Consider the following 15,430-nt stretch of genomic DNA (forward strand, 5'->3'; position numbering starts at 1 on the left):
ACAATTTTAATTTCAGTAGAAATGTCACATTTACCAGTCTAAAAGGTCTGTAGCCTACTGCTGTTACCCCCTTTAATAGATTGAAATTGAATTATCCAATAACTATAGGCCTATCCCACCTCCATCCTCCCATTAGTTTTCATCGGAGTTAGTCCTCTCTGTTGGTTTATAGGAGAAATAGAAAAGCTTTCTCAATTCTTAGATTTATGGGGCTAAAAGACATGGAAATATATCAGTTATTCTGATTTTGGAGGTAAAGATTGACATTTTGGGGGGGCGAAATGGGGCTGTGTAACGGAAAAACAATGTAACGAATTGCTGCATCCGGGGAGTAAGGACTCCACAAAATAATAACGTTACTTTGACATGAGTAAAAAGTAGTGCGTTACAATTTGGAGCAGCCTACCCCGCGCTGTCGGTTCCATAGGGGAACGCGCTGTCGCCTCTATCTGTTGGCTTTTGCTTTTCGCATTGTATGGGTAGGAGGAGCCGCTTTCCTGTGATTGTCTGGCTGCTCTCTCTCTCTCCCCTCTCTCTCTCTCTTTCTCTCTCTGTCTCTTTCCCTCTCTCATTTTCCCAAAGTTGAATAGTCAGCTTGCCTGGGAGCTGTGTGCCAGCGGAGCGGTGCGCACCGGGCCGGGTCTTTTTTTTTTTGCGTTTTCGCGCTGCGCCGAGTGTGGAGCAGACCCGGGGATAAAAAAAAGGGAGTCTCTTTAATCTGCCTCGCCCCCGCGGTTCAACCTTCTCCTCCCTCCCTCCCTCCTCCTCCTCAAGTGTTTCTTCCAACTTCATTTTTTTGGGGGCTACTTTCAAGATGACAGAAGAAAGGAGCGTTCGGCACATAAAGCTGGTAGGTGTCTGAAAGCCCTCCCCTCCCCTCCGCACGCACACACACACACACACGCGCGCACACACAGAGGTGTCTGGCTCGGTGTGGCGGTGCTGGGTTCAGGTTTATGGCAGCGCTCCGACGCGTCGCGGGTTGAGAGAAGCGCTCGGTGAAACAGACGCGGGGACCGGTGATTACTTTTTTTTTTTTTTTTTTTTTTGTCGTCCATGGGAATTTTCTCGAGCTCTTCGCCCTAAGCCTTTCTTGAATGGACCCGAATCAAACGCGAACGAACATGTCAGAGGTAGGCTGTTGGTATAATCTCTAGCCGTCTAGCCGTAACTTAGACTTGGCGCTGTACGTCAGGGGTTTGCATGTGTGTGACCCCCCCCCCCCCCCCAGATGGACACACACCGGGATCACACACCTGATACGACTGTATGCGAGGCAGGGACCCCGTATGGAAAGACTGTGTTGTTGATTTAGTATTGAATTGCATAACTGTCTACACTGCACATAGGGAGGCAACAGTGGTGAGAGTGAAACCAGTGACTAGAACAGGCAACATATGACTCTCTCACTGGAGTCAGTTTCCGTGAATTATAGTGAAATAATGCTGCATGTGGGTCCCTGTAACCCCTGCCTCCAGGACCCCCTTGAAGGTCCCCGGACCCCACTTTGGGAACCACTGCTCTTATAGGGATAGCGGTGTCTTGTTAGTGGAGTGATTGATCAGGGTTCGATCCTAAAAGCGCGACCGGGGAGATTGACGTGTCGCTGTCTTCTAAACAGTTGTAACAAAGCACATGTAGCCTGTCCCTCTGGTTGTTTTGGGGTTTATTAGTGCGCGTCCACACATTAGTGATCAAAATGTTTCAGCTTGTTATGAATGCAATGTGCATGGTGGTCGTTATGCCATCCAAGAAAGAATATCACGCTTGTAACGACTGTCCAGTATTGCATAGATTCAAAAATCACAATATTCATGTGATATTCCTATAGGGAGTTAAAGTGTGTCTGTAGTGAGTTTATAATAACATTATGGTATCACTATAATATTCCTATTGGGACTTATAGTTTTGTTGCAATATTTGTATAGCCTAATATCCTTATTCAATTTATTATAGGATTACTATAGTTATATAGGACATTGCATGACATGGTTTAAGATTAATGAAGAGATGATCAAATGATTATATTTGGCCAGAAAATGCAGGTGCTATTCATTACATAAGCAGACGAGGCCAAAATCATAGCTTTCTGTTTTGAATTGATCCAAAGCAAGGAACCACTACTGAAAATCCAAAACAAATCTTCTGCCCTTGAACAGCGATGAAACAGAAAGTTCCCACCGGCACATTCCCTTTAGAGCGAATCGCCTGACAAACTGTGATGAAATGCAGAAAGTTGTCAGGAAAGTGCTCAAGTGTCAGTGCAGATAATTCAGCTTTAATGCCGAATGCCAGACACTGAACTGACATGTTTTCTGATGATGTGGCTGAGCTCAGCTGACAGAGAGGAAATGTGCTTGTTGTTAAGCTGGTTTGGATGGTGCTGTGTGCTGACGTGTTTGGGTAGCATTAGTGTTGAAGGTCATCAATGTTGTTGCTGTGGGATCAGCTGTCTGTCAGGATCGGGTAAATGTTGAGCACTATTGAACAAATGGATTCAACTGACTGCAGTTACAGATAATAAATGTGTAACACTATTTTTCCCAATATAGTAACAGGACCTACTGTACACACTGTCCACCCCCACATTCACCTATCCACTCCTCCTCACTGCCTTCCTCCTTCATTTTGCTGCCTTTTATTTGAATCTATCCACTACTTGGATAAGTGGCTCTTAGCTGAATTTTACCAAGTCATGTTTCCACATTGATAGTCTCCCTCTGTCTCTCTCTCTCTCCGCCTGTGCCAGCCGTTTGAGGGAAGCAAAACACGAGGCGGACTAAAAGCACAAACCCAATCAGCCCTGTGCCCTTCCTACGAGTGCGCTGTATTGGAGCCTGTGCGGTTTCCCCCAGTTCCCCTGTGCGCTGTAAAGCCTGGGAGCTTCCCTGTCTCTTGCCATTACACAACATGCCTCATCAGGCCGATTACACATCGGCACACTCAAGTACGCTCCCGTCTCGAACGGACAAGGACAGAGCCGAGGCTCCAGGCTGCCACTTTTACCTTCGAAAGCCATACGTTCTCTTTCCTAACTAATATGTCTTTCTGTCTTTAGGGTTATTTCCCCATGCTCTCTCTCTCTCTCTCTCTCTCTCTCTCTCTCTCTCTCTCTCTCTCTCTCTCTCTCCCTCTCTAAGGAATGGTGGGTGCCGTTCCCTGCCATTGCTCCGAGGCATGTGGCAAAGCTCAGTCTTTTGTGTCTGTTTTGGCTGCTATTAACCTATTTTGTTTTGCCTTTTGTGCTGTAAAGCCTTGGCTATTTACCAAGGACAGCCAGGGGATTGAGAGCAAGTGGTAGCTTAAAAGAAAACACTGTTGTTGTCGAACAATATAGTTGTATGATGTACCACCATGCTGCTCCTGTTGATTTGGATCCTTTTAAGATAAGTGTTTTGTCAAAGAGGCGATAACTCTCTCAGACCAAATTAAATGGATCAAGGGAGATAAAGATAAAGCACCATTGGCAATTTAGAGGTTTTGATGCTTTTAGAATTGGGATGAGTACATGGAGTTTGATGTTTTGTATCAGTCATGATTTGGTTTGCAAAATACTTGGTTTCTTCATGTACCTCGTGGTGCTAGAAAATACAGTGTTTGGTGTGTGTGTGTGTGTGTGTGTGTGTGTGTGTGTGTGCGCAGGGTTTTTCCTGCATAGGGAATTTTTGGCAGCCACTAAAGCCTTTTCCCTTAGAGGCAATGTGAAAAAAAAGGGAAAAACAAACAAAAATAATGACCTTGAATGTTTTTTTTACTTTCGGCCATCCGACCAGCAGTGAATGACACAACTGGGTAGTTCGCTAAGCAGGAGAAACAGCAGCAGGCGTTTCATTGGTTGTGTAGGTGGGACCTCCCGCAGTATTAATTGGCTAAAAAGCAGCAACTGTTGCCAACTTGGCCACTTGGGTTGTTGCTAGATTAAGCGACGTTGCCACGGCAAATCTAGCTACTTTTTCAGATCATGGGGGAAAATAATGTTCATGTGTCAACTCCTAAAGCATTCGGCAACAAATTCAAGGTGTTTGCAAGTCCTGAAAAGGTCTTAAAATGTCTTGAATTTGATTATCTATTTTGAAGGCCTCAAAAGTCCTCGAAAACTGCTAAATAAAGCCTTTTCCTCTTCAGTTTGGCTTTAGAGGTCTTTAAAATGTTAATGTTTCTTGGTGTGCTGTTTAGCGAGAAATTAGAGATTATGCAGATTTGTAATGTTATAGGACTTTTTTTTTATTTTCATATTAATTTTAGTAATGACATGGGTGTTATACTTCATTGTAAGTGGTCTTGAAAAGTCTGGGATTTACGTTTATGAAACGTTGAAACAGACAACCTGACAGCCTGAAATTGGTGATGCCAGTAATATGCAAACTCACGTATGACGTCATGTGACCGCCATGACAGGGGAACCACCAAAGAGGCATTCTAAACCAGGAGAAACCCCGGTGTGTGTGCTGGGGTCGGTCAATGTCGCGGCAGCAGGCCAAATTCCAAGAGGAGCCATGAATCTGCACTCCTGACGTTTTTTAAATCCCTGCCCTCCACTCTACACCTCGCCATTCGTCACGGCGTCCCGGCGCGCCGCGACGAATCCGGACCACAGCGATCCCGCTAATTCCTCTCAACGCCTCAAATAAATCATCTCAGCAGAGCAGACACGCTCCCTTTAATGAACAGCGCGCTCCGGAGTTTTTACCCGGGCACATAAGGATCGTAAATGAGCTGAGAAAAGCCTTCTGTATCGGCAAATGTTAAATCAGTGGATGAGCGCTTTGGTTTAAATGCACTGTTGGGTCTCACTGTTTGTGCAATTTTTCATGGTGGCAGGGTGAAAGGCCTTTCTTTTTTATTTGTCTGTTTTATTATCGCAGTAATACCCGAGAGGGCGTTCTTTTACAGCGGGCGCGACAGCGATGAGTCCGCAGCGCTGAAGACGCCATAATCACAGTAATGAACACAACCAACGCTCCCAAGGGTGCTGTAGCTTTTATACAACAGTTACAAATGCATTCCAAATAGTACACTGACATAAAAAAAATAGAGCAATGCCAGAAAGATCAGTAACAAGCTTCATGTTTGCCATGAGCGTTGGCATAGCAACCAATAAAGCATGGCTAGCCGCGCTTTATGGGAATTACGATAAACACAACTTTGACCAATCAGATCGCTTGGCTACTACTCCTTTGCAAGAAGTGACCGACACTTTTGACAGACGCCCACCCCGCTCCCCAGTTACAATAACGAGTGATGTCCTGAAGACAGCAATGTTAAATCCCTCTCCACAGAAGTAAGCTGCGTTGGGGTATTTTAAGGCGCTGTATTTTAAGGCAAGGCATGAAGGTTCGCTGAAGTTGACTTAATACCCAAGGCAGCGGGATTACTCATGATTCCGCGTCGGACCGCTCGAATTGCCCCTGCAGGGTACGCTCCCGCCTCACTCCGCCATGATCCGTCCTGTGTGACAGTCATACATTATGAATGAAAAACCGTCCCCCCCCCCTCTCTCTCTCTCTCCCGAAACTGAAGCTTATTTCCCGCGAACGCGAACAGAGCGAGGTGCCTCACAAAACAACCGGCGCCCCGTTCACCCCTTGGCCTCCTCCCTTCCTCGTTCCCGAACCGGTCACAATGAATCACGGTGCACATCAGCTTATCTCACCGCGCCGACGGGACCGGCACCCCGGCTCGGCCTGAGTGGCAGACGCAGCGGTGAACGTAGGCAGATGTCTTCGTATTCTTCGTCCGTGGTTGGCCAGACAAGGACTAGATTGCATTTCTTTGCAGTGGAAGAACAGATTATTTTCCCGAATGGATTTTTCATTACAGCGGTGTAGGTGAAATTATTCATGGAGTGTATCTACGTAAGCAGCCCGTAATTGCAGTAATAATAGCTCTGGAATGTACAGAAATTGAATGCATGCGACAGAATGCAAAACCATCCTGCAAAACACAGAGCTGCATTCATGAACAGAGGAAACTGTTTCCACTCAATAGGAGATTGATCAGGGACTCAGTGTTTGGTGGGAATTGAGGCTGACATATCTTGAATGCATGGTGTGACAGCTTGGCTCCTGCTTTTGTCTCCACACTCCTTTTGATCTCTCCATTGCAGCAGGTCCCCGCCAAGGGAGACACACTGCGGCCCCCAGATGCATTCGCACTGCGTGCAGAGCGGTGAGGAGTGGTCACGCATGACACCACATCGCTAAGCATTCTCCTCCTGGACAAAAAATCTATTAATTGGATTTTATGGTTGTGTTGGTTGAGCGTTGAGTATCTGTATGTGCCACGGGGATCCAGAAACAAGGCCTTATTACTGTTAGAGCTTGGTTTCAGGCTGGGACGGACTGTCGCACCCAGCTGGTGAACTGGCAGGCACAGCTATCTGAGCAGGACAGGGTATACAGAAATAGGGCAGGGCATTTTGGGGGAAATGCTAAAAAAGTTTACATTTGCTGCTCTCAAAGCCAAGACAAACTGTCTGTTTTTGGGATCTTCAAGTGTTTTATAGCCCGATGGCCTGCAAATGAAAAGCCTTGTGTGCTAAACTATGGGTTAGGAACTAAAATGGATCGTGGGCCTACCTCAGAAGGGTCTCACATGACAGGGCTAGCAATATGTTTTAATGAGCCAGCTTTTAAGGAGGAGAGATCGCATTTCTCAAAACGTTAAAGATCCCAGGACCACTGCAATACTTCTCTGGACCACTAAGAGGCCGTAGACCTCAGGTTGCAGGCTAAAGTAAAAACATATTTAAGGCCAAATCCATTTGTGTATATCAAAACACTCTCTTCTGCAACATCAATAACGGAGTGCCAAAAGTAGATGGTGTGATGTGAACCGTTGCTCATGAGGTATTACGAGGTCGTGTGTGCTCTCTATGCACAGCTTCCGAGGCCGGGGTGGGGATGGCGGGAGGTCAGATGGCTAACTGGCAACGGCAGAGCAGAGAGCTTGTCCAGGTCCCGTCCCAAAAGGCAGAACGGTAAAAGCCAACGAGCTGCAGGCAGAGCCCCGGGCTTAACTCCGGGGCTCCGGGTTCGGAAACCTGCTGGGTTAAGAGAGAGGAGTGGGGAGCGGAAACTCTGAAACGCATTAAGACCAGAATACTGAACGAAGTGGGACAGCAGCGTGGCAGATACTTGGTGTCTCCTCTGTCTTTTGCTTCTCTTGTTTTGTTTGGTTGTGTTTCTTTCTTTCTTTCTTTGCATTCCACCCTCTCGTTTTCTTTCTCCCTTTTCCACCCTCCCTCTCTCATCAGTGTGTGTCATCTAGCACAAGTACAAACCGTTTCAAATTGAGATTAATGACAGCATGTTATACACAAATGAGTGTTGTACACATGGATAACAGATTACATATGGTCCCAGTGTAGTAAATAAACGCTATTGTGGAGCATATGTGTGACAGATGACAAGCTTTACTCCAAAGATCTATCTTTCTGTACTTCGCTCCACAGTAACAGGTGAATTGCTTGCACCTGAGATTTTTTTTTTACTTCATTAACGGTTCACTGGGTGCGTTCTCCTGGGATAGAGGCCAGATGACCGGAGAGTTTGGCTAACATGACACGGCGTCTGATTGCATAGGAGTCCCTCAAGCCTAAATCTAATTGTCTGGGATTGCTCTTGCAGAAGAAGTCCATTGGCTTGAGAGCGGTGGCATTTGAAACTTAATTAGCCAGGGAAGTCTGTAGGTTGAAGCTTATTGGACAGGGACACAATAATAATCACTTTTCAAGGGTGTGTTCCCACCAAGCATGTCTGAAGTGGTTTATTCATACTTTAGTCCATTAAAAACAGCTTGCAGAGACATACTGCTGCATTGACTTATGTAATCCATCATTTTAAATACACAACTACTGTAGTTTTTTCCTAACACGATTTTTGCCAAGCAGCTAATTACTCGTTTAATGGGGACTATTTACACTTTTTCCATTTGGGCGCACTTTTACGTACTTCTGGTGGCAGTGAAAAGGCAAAACAAAACTTAAGGCAGAGTGGGAGTCTATCTGGAGACGAGCAGTGATCTCTTCACATTCAATTCTGGCAGAATGGAACTATTTTTGACAGGATTGTAACTGCAATGATTGTGGCGTTGTTTGGAAAAATGTCAATAGTCATGTAATTCAGAATGATGTATTATGCTAATCAATGAAACAGTATGTCTCTGTGAGCTGTTTTTAATGGGTTTTTGAAAACAATGGCAGCCTATGACCTCCAGGTGGTGAGGAGGCAGAACAGACAGCAGTAGCTTCTGACTGTGGCAAATACGCCAGTGGGTGTAGACTCTTCATAGGCATTAATGACGATAGGAAAAAAAAATTACACTGGTATTATCCTTTAACTGGGACAACTTGGACAAAACTCTGTCCAAGAAATGAGCTATATGTGTGAGTCCATGTGACTTTTATTTACAAGCCCTGGTTCGCTTGTAATTGGACAGTGTGAACCTAAACAAAGTCAAGTAAACTTTTTCATTATGTTTATTACAGTTCGGACCAAAGAAAACAAACTGTAGGTGTGATCGGATGGTAAATGTGCACACTGCTACATTGATGACAGAAATGCAATACGCAATAAAGCACATAAACACTAGGACACTAAATACTAAGGATCCACCCAGACGGGGGGGGGGGATTCTTTCCTACCCCAGCCCAACAGCAGCAGCTGAGGCTGCCAACCTCCCACCGCGCTAGTTAACAGCCAGCTGCCTGCGTCCACTCCTACAGAGTCACACGTGTTTCCCATGATCTCACCTGCTGGCACCAGGAGCCGGGGCTCGGGCCCAACTCTGCCGTCACGCAGCCCACCCCAGACGCCCCTCTCCTGGGTACAGTATACCACGCCGCCTGCCTCCTGGATGGATGGAGGAGGCAGGGTGGAGTGTCGACCCCGGGGGCTAAATACATGTACAGTAAAACATAATGGCGTGTAAGGGTAGCGCGGACATCTTGTAAAGGTTCCCACTGGTCATGGACTTTCTGGATTATCATGGAATTATGAGAGGCGTATTCCAGATAGGGGTAATTAAGGAATTTGATTAATTTTCTCGGGAAGTCAGGGAATATCTGGGAGTTTTACAAATGGGTCACTCTACAGGAATATAGCAGAATGTGCTTTCCAACTTGTTTCACACATCATTGCGTCGGTTAGATGATGGCTTTCAGCTGTTTGTGTCCACATCAAGCCCAAGTATAGTGGAAACCAGACCTTTACTGAGCTGAAAAACAATGTTAACAAACCAGGAAGGAATAACATTTTTAGCTTATGGAAGCACTTAGTCATGGAAAGTCATGGAAAAGTTGTGGATGGCGATGGTGGGAACGTTATCTTGTGCTCTACCACTCTAGACTGAGAAAGCATGCTGAGAAATGCTCCTGTTTCTGTTTCTCTCTCTCTCCCTCTCTCTCTCTCTCTCTCCCTCTCTCTCTCTCTCGGCCATATAACAAAGGCCTCTCACTCGCTATAAAGAACATCTCTACTCGCTGTGGGGTCGGTTAGTGTCAGCGCAGGCCAGATGTCTGGAGTGCAGTTTCCACAGAAGTAGTGGGAGTGGGCACGGCAAACAGAGGCAGAAAGAGAGAGAAATAGATATAAAGAGACAGGCCGAGAGGTCTGGTGTAAACAAGAAGAGGCATGAAAAAAGAAAAAATCGAGCTTAAAGGATGCTTGGTAGATTTTTGGGGAGGGTTAAGAGTTATATAGAGCAGGGAGCAAAGACGGAGAGAGAGTCATGGGGCAGAGGAGGATAGGCGCACACGGGGTGGAGGAATGAAAAGCTCCATGACTCACACACACACACACACACACAGAAAAAAAACACACTCATCCACCCAGCAGGCATTTTTGGAGGAACACCTACTCTCTAAAATCAGCTCCTTTCCTCTCATGGCAGATTAGTTGCAATCATCTCTGGTGGAATTATGATATTCTCCCCAGACCCTCCACTTATGTCCGTGCCTGTCAGGCTGCAGCAGGCTGCAGTCGGTAATATCCTAATGCTATCAGTTGCCTTGAATGTGGAATTGCTCCGCTGAGGTCGGCGAATTCATCCTGACCAGTCATGATTAGGAGTAGGAGTTGCTGTGAAGTGTGAACCTGCCTCCAGTGAAAAGCCCTTAGACTAAGCTTCCGTTTTTTTTTTTCCCAGTCTCCAGGCCATCGGTTCAGTTCAATATTGATATAGCAGTAGGCATTGTTAACCTTCACAATTATTCTCTTTGGTATTGCAGTGCTCCGGGGAATAGCTATTTTTAAGAATGCGGCAGTGTTGGGCGGCTATTGTTTAACTAACGAGCTATTGATTTGTGTCGGCTTTAGTTGCGGGGCTCGAGCGAGGAGAGTCGGGGGGGGGGAGTGTGTTTTTGTTTTCTCAGCGCACAAAGACATTATTCAAAATGTTTCGGAGAGCCTGTGAGAGGCGGCTCCATTAAAGAGAGCTCGGTCCTGTTGAATTCGACCTTTTGGCCTACGCTTTCCCTGAGCGCTCAGTTCCTACTGAAATGGATTTGGATGCTTACGTATTTACTATACCTATACTGTGCTTGTGCTATATTTGTTTTATTGTCTTTATTTAACAATAAGACCATATGAATCTTTACTGTCTTGATTTTTCTAGCAGTGGGAGGGCATCATCGCTTATAGCAGTGATTCTCAACCTTTTTCATATCAACGACCCCTAATTTAGTCCACATTATGGCCACAGAGCCCATTTGATGAGATTTTGTCTCTTGGACCCAAATCTGAGAATACTTTTATTGTTAGATATGATTTTGTCCAGAATTCCATGACTATCTGTATTGTAGTTAGAGAGATAACAGTGAAACTATGATCAAAATAGTAATTCTTCTACATTATCTAATTGTATTAACTTCTTGTAAATGAAATAATGATGAAGTTTAGCAATTTATGAATTTGCTGTGGACCCCTTGGAACTCTCTCAAGGACCCCTGGTGGTCCACGGACCCCACGTTGAGAACCATTTGGCTTATAGTAGAAATGTAGTCAGTGGTGAGAAGACGGGAGGAATGGAGGAAAAGTGACAGTCGAGCATGAGGTAGGATTTGAACCCATTCACTCACACTCCTGCCAGTCTAATCAGCTACCTGGACCACTTTCTGTGTGTTCCTAGAGAGAAACCAGTCCCTGGAAGTCCATTCGTTTTCTATGATTGAGACAAGTCTGCCAGTATCGATCACGGTCGCTCATGTTTCCTCTTTGTCGGAGAAGTTGTCCGCTGCTTAACTTTTGGCTGACACTGCCTGACAGCGGTCAATCCCGTTTTGCATTGATTATGTCTTGTCAGCAAGCTCAAATCTGCATTTTGGTTCAGCGGCATGGTGATGGACGCCTCTCTCCTCGGATGTACACACCAACCATTTCTCAAAGGGTGAGGGTGAGAAAAACATCACCTCAACCTGTCTCCCGCCTCATCCGTTTCACCGTTAACCGCCACGTCTTTTCACCTCGCCGACGGTAACGACATTTCTCATCTTGAGAAGGAACAAATGAGCGCGCATCAGTGATAAATTAAGCCGGTCCAAAAAAAAAAAAAAAAATACAAATAGAGCTACAAACAGCTGACATTTCAGCGCACAGAGTCTGCCGGGCCAATCAAACGGCGGCCAAGGAAAACAATAGTTCATCCCCCCGCCCCCCCCCCCCCCCCCCCCGCCCCTCGGAGGAAATGCCAAACATTACGGCGCTGTATAAATAGAAGGCTGTGACTTTGTAGAGGCAAAGAGCAGGATAGAGGACAGGAACCCCCTCCCTGGGGTCACACCGACGGCAAGGTCTCCCACCCCTCCTCCCTCCTCCCTCCCTCCCTCTCTCTCTATTGCTCTCTTTTGTTTTTCTCACCGTGTGTGCAATCTATTTTTGCGCCGATTTCTCTTGACCTCCCTCTCTCTGCCACACTCTCTGTCGGTTTCCTTCTGTATTGTCTTTTTTTATCCCTCTCTCCCCGACACCCTCTCATCATGAATAACGGAACGGCCTAGTAATACTTCACAAACGCCTATTGCTTTATTAATGGTCAGCGTCTGCGACAGTCGGCGTGGCAAGCGGCCCGTCTGGCCGTTACTATGCCTGGGGAAAGTGTACGGACTTTGACCCCAGGTGAGCGGAGTGCTTAAACTTTTAAGTAAGCTTGTGTTTATTAGCTCTGGGTTGACCGCACTCAAGGAGCTGGAACTGGACCCGCCTGTACTGCTGAGTTACAATGGTTACAATGGTAACTAATGGGGTTTCGCTCAAGGCTAAAACCAAAATCATAATTAGTAACTAAACCCCAAACCCAAATCTGCGGTGAAGCCTGACATCTAATGGTGGAAAACCTGGCCATCTGTTATTGGCTGGTCTTTGGTGTCAGGTGATGTCACCACCTGTTGTACTCTGTAGAAGGTGACATCACCTGGCACCAAAGACCAGCCAATAGCAGATGGCTAGTGCAGTACCCATAAGGTGGCAGGCTTCACCACAAATTTGGGTGGGGTTCAGTCAAAGAATAAACTTCTCCAATATCCAGCTGGTATATCCCGCCATCCATACACCATATGCTTTTCTTTTTCCCAGGTTGGGTTTCGGGTCGTCGTCTTATGTGTATGAAAATGGGTCGGGCGGATTCCGATATGTTTTTGTGCTGGATCGGGCAGTCGCAGACTCGCAGGTTGAAAAAAAAACCTGACCCGCGCATCACTAATCCATGCACAATCCCAACGGTAACTAACAGCGTTTCGCTCAAGGCTAAAAGCAAAATCATAATGAGCTTAACTGAACTGTGCCGGGCCTGTTTTCTCGTTCACAGTCACTAACGGGATGGCGCGTTATGAGCATGAACTGCTGGGAGAGCGAAAAACGTCCCGCGGTCAGGCGGTCTGTAGTACCGCCAGTCAAGACCGGTCGAGGTCAGCTCAGTCCACTTCAGTCCGGTTTAACGGTTGTGTGAGAATGTCCCGCAGCGTGACGTCCTCCTGCACACTATAGCGTGGCGGCACCGGGACAGAAAATCCATCTAGGGTCGAAACTATTGAATTGTCAATTTCATTTTTGTCATTTCACATCTTTTTTATTTATTTATTTATTTATTATTTCCTAGACCCCTATTCAGAGAGCGAGGGAGCGAGACACAGTGCGCTCCCCAAAACGAGGTTAGTTGCTCCGACGGTGTGTAATGGGGTTACGGATGATTCAGCCGAGACAACTCCGACAACTCTTTCATCTGTACTATCTTTTGTATCAGGCGTATAAATGTATTTCCCTCGGCTGGCGGGCTGCGCAGACAGTTTGGAAGATTGAACCCTGGCTGCCGGCGTAGGCAGATTTAGGGAACAGCATGCACATGAGATAGCACGCACACACACACACACACACACACACACTCACCACCAAGACGTTCTCCCTCTTCCTCTCTTTCCAAGACACACAAACCCACCTACCGCACCCTCGCACAGTCTGTAGTAGGGAGAGAATAAAAGTATTCCTTATAGTGAAACAGTTCTGTCTTTATCTCGGGAGGAAGAATGTCCATCCTCCTCTCAGTCTCTAATATGAGTTCAGCACCACAGTGAGCTATTTTTCTCTGAGGTGTTTCTTAATGGGAGACAGCTGTCATATTAACAGTCAGGATTGTTGATGCATCTGAGGCCTCGGTATTGAACCGAGCATCTGTCTCCTCCGGAATCAATAGCACCGGCTTGGACAGCGTCGTTATTTGCTAATGCGGTTTGGCAGGTTATTGATAAGGCAGTTGGCACCTTCCGGATCAGTTCGCCTGCACAAATATGACTCAAAGGTTTAGCATTTTAAAGTTGTCAGCTATTTTTTTATTTTTTTATTTTTTTTTTGCAATCGGCAAACTTTTCAGGAATATATCGTCAATCTTCATGTCGAGGGCGATTGTTTTCCTGACAGGCTTTCCAGTCTGATATAGGTCTACAGGGGCGGGAATGCAATTTCTCCGCTGAAAAGATCCTCCATTCGGAAGCTCAAACTGCCGTTTATGCGGTGCGTAGATTGCTTTTTCACGCGGTGTGGAGTAAATTTGCATATTTATAGAAAATTCCAGTAAAAGGTAAGCCATTAACTTCGCCCCATGCTCTTGCATACACACATGCACATGCACACACACATAAACACAGTACAGTGGGATGAGAATATAAAGAATTTGAAGCTGAATTGGTGTCAACTGTCAACACAAGCTAGTTTATTTACCGCAAGGCAAGACAAAAGATTTGCCAAGTTATGCAGCGTGTGCTTTTGCAGTCGATCATCTCGTTATTTCATGTCGTTACAGTTTCATCACTGCATCCAGGGGAAGCGCGTCACTCCACAATGTTAGTTATTTCAGAGTTTGCCGAAACCATTTCATAGCAAATGGAGTAGAATCAATCTTCTAGCTCTCGGTGCAATGTTCAAGGTGAGCTGGCTTTGAAAATGCAGTCGGCCGGTTACCGTCAGAAATCTTTGTCAAGATTGTTTTTTGTATGAGAGCAGACTTTGAGACTTTTATCAGCTTAAGCAGCAACACTGAGGCATAAGAAGAAAGTATGTCTGGCAGACACAAACTGTAGGCAGCAAAGTAGAGAAGAGAGAGAGACAAATAGGGAAATAGACAGAGTAAGACTTGTAGAGAGAGGGAAGAGATTAAAATACCCTGAGAAAAAAAGATGATATTAGTCTCAAAGAGGAATGAACCTATGGCTTTTGAATGAGGTAATAGTACTTTGGAGCCAGGAGTGTATCTGACTTTGCCCCCGCAAGTGTGTTAGAGAGAAGCAGACGTTTGGAGAGAGGGAGGGCTCCAGGGTTTACTTCCATGTTCTTGTATTCTCCACTCTGCCAGTGTCCTCCTCTGACCGGCCCAGGACCGTCGAGGACTTCCTGGGTCAACAGTTCACACCTCGAACACCAGCCAACAGGGCGGTAGCCTACTTACTCATGCCCTTGTGGACAGTTAGCTGCGTCTCTCTTCTCCCTCTCCCTCCCTCCTTCCCTCCTTCCAGCTTGCTCACCCTCGTCTAAATATCTCATGAGCTCCTGATCCTGGGTTTGTTCACACCTGGGCAAATGCACATGAATAATGGAGGCGGCGAGAAGCGAGGGGGGGCGGGGGGGCGGGCATGGTGTTGTGTTGAGGCTTGATAAGACTCTCCACTGCAGCAAAGAGCCTCAGAGAGCTGATGAGACGACGTCTGACGGTATTAACTTTATTACCCACAGGCTGCCAAGCTGTAACAGGCAGACATGTTAAGTAGAGAGAGAGAAAGAGAGAGAGAGAGAGAGAGAGAGAGAGAGAGAGAGAGAGAGAGGTGTGCTCTACTCACTGTCACAACCCTGTGAAAATCTAATTTCATTCTGCTGCCATGCATAGATGTATTAAACCAATTAGCAAATCTGGCTTGGCCTTGTGTTTGACGAGAATTGATTGTTTATTT

The 15,430-nt window shown here is 46.1% G+C and overlaps 1 protein-coding gene across 1 annotated transcript in view; it reads left to right on the plus strand.

Annotated features, from left to right (window-relative positions):
• Positions 1-609: 609 nt before the first annotated feature.
• The window catches only part of LOC139657658 (probable E3 ubiquitin-protein ligase MID2), a gene marked incomplete at its 3' end in the record, with an annotated part of 55,404 nt that continues 40,583 nt past the window's right edge, over positions 610-15,430 (plus strand). Inside the window, exon 1 of the mRNA XM_071535557.1 lies at positions 610-850. The remainder of the gene's footprint in view (positions 851-15,430) is intronic.

The sequence above is a fragment of the Centroberyx affinis genome, unplaced genomic scaffold (assembly GCF_046629955.1).
Source record: "Centroberyx affinis isolate AG114_WGS23_722 - 3 ecotype Tasmania unplaced genomic scaffold, CSIRO-AGI_Caff_v1 ptg002731l_1, whole genome shotgun sequence".
Taxonomy (NCBI): Eukaryota; Metazoa; Chordata; class Actinopteri; order Beryciformes; family Berycidae; genus Centroberyx; species Centroberyx affinis.